This window comes from Macrobrachium nipponense, chromosome 46 (genome assembly GCF_015104395.2).
Source record: "Macrobrachium nipponense isolate FS-2020 chromosome 46, ASM1510439v2, whole genome shotgun sequence".
NCBI lineage: Eukaryota > Metazoa > Arthropoda > Malacostraca > Decapoda > Palaemonidae > Macrobrachium > Macrobrachium nipponense.
Genome location: NC_061106.1, coordinates 30,474,380 through 30,479,379, shown reverse-complemented (window position 1 = coordinate 30,479,379; position 5,000 = coordinate 30,474,380). Strand labels below are relative to the sequence as shown.

Sequence of the window (5,000 nt, the reverse complement as noted above, 5' to 3'; positions counted from 1 at the left end):
CTTTGGTAAAAAAAAAATTACATTGTTATAGACGAATATTCCCACAGAGAATTAACTCCATTATAACTTTCATATATTTTAATTATACACAAAACTAGTCTGTTTATCTGTCCCTCCAGGTTTTATTTATATATATAACATCTGCTTCGTATAAAAGTACAACTATGTATAAATGGATTTAAAAGTCACTTCACCCCAACGAATACCTATGCTCTAATACTTTAGAGTATCACTTCACGTAGACCACAATAAAAATAACCACAATAAAAATAACCAAGTTGTAATCACAAAGTTATTATTCACCACAGTTTAAATGCTTAACTCGAGAGGGTGAAGATTGTTTAGTTATAAACCATAGTTGAATTTCAACCGTAGTTGTTTAAGGTATAATAAAACTAAATATTGGAAATAAGTATACCGAGCCATTCCTCGGTTTCAAGGTACTACAAACTACACATTCAATTCGGATTTAGTATTTGTGAAGGTAAAAACTACATGCATGTGAATTTTATAGTCTATTGAAATAGCAAATACCCAGTTACAAATATGAACTAAAGAATGGCGAAAACTTTACAGTACGGTTAAAGAGGAGAAGTCTAATAATAGGATCCATTCCCAGCCAAGATTCCAATCCAACTCTGTTGAAAATCATAGTGCTCTACCAACAGAAGAACATTCTGCCTGCACTCTCTAAAACGCTAGTTGTCATTAAAGCGCCTCAGTGTGTGTGGTTGGTATGGACTTTGCCTACCACCTCGGTGGCTGAGAGTTCGATTCGCTGGCATTCCATTGAGGGGCGAGATGTTTATTTATGGTGATAGAAGTTCTCTCGAGATGGTTTGGACGTCACAAAGCCGTTGGTCCCGTTGCTGAATAACCACTGGTTCCATGCAACATAAAAACACCATACAAATAAGCAGTGTTATTAAGCCCATAATGCAAATATAAGAAAATGCCGCAGAATAATACTCTGGTATCAAGAGAATTACAGTAGAAGGAAAACTAAATCCAATTTACTCTAATTGTATAAGATTCAGAATTACCAGGCAATTTCCAAGCAAGTTCCAAGGAAGTTGCTTCAAACATCAGGTCTAATTGACAACCACTTAAGTGGACAAAACCACAAAGTTTAAAAAAATCAAGAAGTTTCCTTTACATTAGTAGCTACCAGTAAAGGAAAGCAGATCCATTTTAATAAAGGTTTGTTTATTGTATGTTCCCAGTATTATTGGCATTAATATTACTCAGTCAAGTTATAAGCCTTAAAACTACCGAAAATTGTTAAAAGTTCAAACAAACAACGCAAGCTACGATTTATATTAGCTTAAAATCTTTAAATCCTATCAAAATTAAAAGTTAAGTATTTTGAACAATGAAATTAAAATCTGGGCAGAGATCTAAGCAATAAAAAGTTAACAGCTAAGATTTATTAGTTAAAAATAAAGAATCTGATGAAAAACAAAGTATATTTAACGCAAAACATTTAACAATGGAAGCTACAGTTTACAAATTCACTTAAAACCCTAATAAACTAACCCAACAACTGAAAATACTCTTAAACCCTATTAACTTTAAACCCAACAAATGAAAATACACTTAAACCCTAATAACTTTTAGACTCAAAGATACACTTAAAACACTAATAACTTTTAAATTTAACAAATGGAGATAAACTAATAAATTTAAACCTAACAAATTAAGAAACTTTAACCCTGATAAATTAAAACCCAGTAAATGAAGATCTACTTAAACCCTAATAAATTTAAACAAATTTAAATCTTAAAACTTTACAATTTAAACCCAGTAAATGAAGATACACTTAAACCCTAATAAATTTAAACAAATTTAAATCTTAAAACTTTACAATTTAAACCCAACAAATTAAATAACTTTTACCCTAATAAATTAACCCAAATAAACTAAGCTTAAACCCTAATAATTTTAAACCTAAGAAAAACTTAAAACCATACCAATTTAAACCCAACAAAAAAGCTTACCCCCTAATAAATTTCAACCAAACAAATTAAAATAAACCCTAATAAATTTAAACCACGACCTAATAAATTTCAACCCAACAAAAATAAACCATAAATCCAAACCTAAAAAATAAAAAACTTAAAACCCTGATAAATTTAAATGCAAGTTACTTTAAATTCTTAAGACTGAAAAACATCTGAAGGTCTATCAAGTTACTACCTAAAATGGCTAGGCTAATGAAGTCAATACCTGAAAGTTTTATTAGTTTTATTTAACCACCTACACCACCCCTCCCGCACCTGTCCCATAGATCCTAAGACCTATGGGACAGGGCATGGGAGGGGCCTCCACCCGTACAAGGGCACCGCCCCTGTAGGGGTGGAGTTAATTCTTAAAACTAGAGGTTTGGGTTTTCTTAAACTCTGTACAACTCACCTCAGTTTTGATAAACTCAATTCACACTTCATAACCAGACTTCGGAATAAATTAAACCCTTCTCCCAGATTGTGTCGTTTCAAATACTAGATTCAGGAGGCTGCCGGAAGTATCCAAGTTTTCAGTCGAGAGGTTCGGCAAGATATCCATAAGTCCATTATTCCCAATCTGGAAAGTTTAAAGTGATTAAAATACGATTATGATCAAGTAGTTACATTAAAAGATTTTACACTATATATTTCTTGGGTACGTGTTTCTACACCAAAGTCACTTAATATTTGATTTCAAACAATAATAACCTCCATGAAAAGTAAGTTTTAGTAAACCAGAATATCCATATTGCTTTGCCACTGACGGGGAGAGAAAAAAAAAAGCGTTCGTGGAGTCAAGCTGAACCTGAAATGCATTAAATATGTATTCAAAAAAATACTACAGGCTCAAAGCGAATCTTTAATGGATCACAGCTATAAGAAAAACTTAAGGATAATAAAAATGACAATTTTTGAAAATTAAATATGATTCCAGACACTATTTCATCTATGTCATTAATGACCAAGTTAAGCTGTGACAATGAAAAGATAAGTAAATGTGGTTAGGCTAGTATAAGTTGCTTAGCCTAGTATAAAAAAAATGTTTTGGAAGACTAATTTAAAAACTTTACAGTAGATATGAAGCCAAGTTAGTGACATTTATAGAAACCAAGTTAAGATTGACATTTAAGGAAACCAAACTTAAAACAAATTAAGAACACAACCACTTCAGACATTAAAACAAAACTAAAAAAATCTCCATTGAAAAGCAAGTGAAAATCGCATAAAAAATAAAAAAACTGAATTTAAACTGGTCAGAATAGATCGATGGTTTCCATCACGACAACTCCACTTAGAACGGTAGGAAAACGTTCAACAGCAAACCGCGCTGATCTTGAACGTAACAAAGAAAACTTAAAACGCACCACGATCACGCAACAACAGAGACCGTCAAACTTATACACAATCAACGATTACGTGTAAATATACGTACGAACCCAACCCACTAAACTTGGTGAACACTGATTTTCACTGAATTTAGTTCTTGGTGACGTCATTGCAGACAAGGACCACGGACACGAGAGACAAACACTTCTACTATTTTGATATTCATGGAAACTGAATAGTTAACTGATGTTTTAGCGCTGAAGAGTTAAACGTTTTTGTAAAGCTCGTTCTAAATGTAATTTAAGATGGGAAACCTCTTACCTCATTCTTTACTGTTATTTTTTCTTTCTTACGCTCGGCGTCTTGTCTGGTTCCATCCTAGCGAAGAAGTTCTGTGGGACCTGCAGAAAAATTTGACAGAATAATAAGTCAGCAGAGAAATTTGACAGAATACATTAGCAGGGAAATTCGACAGAATAATACGTCAGCAGAGAAATTTGACAGAATACATTAGCAGGAAAATTCGACAGAATAATACGTCAGCAGAGAATTTTGACAGAATAATGCGTTAGCAGAGAAATTTGATAAAATACATTAGTAGAGAAATTTGACAGAATAATACGCTAGCAGAGAAATCTGACAGAATAATGCATTAGCAGAGAAATTTGACAAAATACATTAGCAGAGAAATTTGACAGAATAATGCATTAGCAGCGAAATTTCACAGAATACATTGGCCGAAAAATTTGACTGAATACATTAGCAGAGAATTTTTTTGTACAAACATCTTAAAACTTTTTTCAAAAATACTTTTCAATCAAAATTTAAAAACACCAAATTCCTAAATTACCATTTTATGCAAGTGTCTCGCTAATTTGCGTTAAACTTTTTTTCTTTCTTTTTTTACCTGGCCTTGCGACAAACGGTGAACAAAAATCTCCCTGCCGTTCAGCTAAAATTAATACCTATTAATCCAATGAGGTTTGGGTCTTTGTTTTCAATATAAAGAAAGGCCTCGCCCTTTGATGATCTCGGGAGTCATTTATCCGTTTAATTGCGCCCCAGATGTGACCTGGGGAAGCGCGTGGGCGTCACACGTAGGTTGTTGAAGGTGAGATTAAACTCTCATCCAACGGGTGTGAAATGATTACTCTTGAAAAATGCGTTAAAATTGAAGGATGTGGATGATTAACAAATCACCACATAGATTCCACATAATGTGCAAATGAAGTAGGATCTCGATTATACCGATTATTCCAGGAAACTGTCACTATTGCAAAAGTCAACTATTGTAAATTCAAAGGTTTTATCAAAAGTTTGGTATATGTTCTGTGTTTTTCCTGTATCAAGAACGACTGGGAAATCAACAGGAAGCTGTATATTTAATTTTAGTTTTTACAGAAGGGAAACAATCACCCATTAAACAGCCAGAATATGTATTTAAAAAGAGAAGGGTGACATTGTAATTATCAGTGTAACATCGAATGCCAATTCAATACTTTTCAACTCATTTTATGGAAGTCGTTCATAAAAAAAGTAATCGGTTATGAACTTCTTGTGTATTTACTGTGAGGTGAAGACATCGTATCGTTTGGAGAGGTAACAAAATATGACAGAAATAACTATAATATCTTTCCGCTACTGTGATGACATCATAACAACCCTACCGAA

General features: G+C 33.0%; 1 long non-coding RNA gene across 1 annotated transcript; it reads right to left on the bottom strand.

Annotated features, from left to right (window-relative positions):
* Positions 1-172: 172 nt before the first annotated feature.
* LOC135214594 (uncharacterized) lies at positions 173-3,442 on the bottom strand. Its single transcript, XR_010314426.1, has 3 exons — positions 3,368-3,442; positions 2,413-2,580; positions 173-880 (listed from the first exon to the last, which is right to left on the bottom strand). It is a non-coding gene; the product is annotated as an uncharacterized LOC135214594 (long non-coding RNA).
* Positions 3,443-5,000: the final 1,558 nt, after the last annotated feature.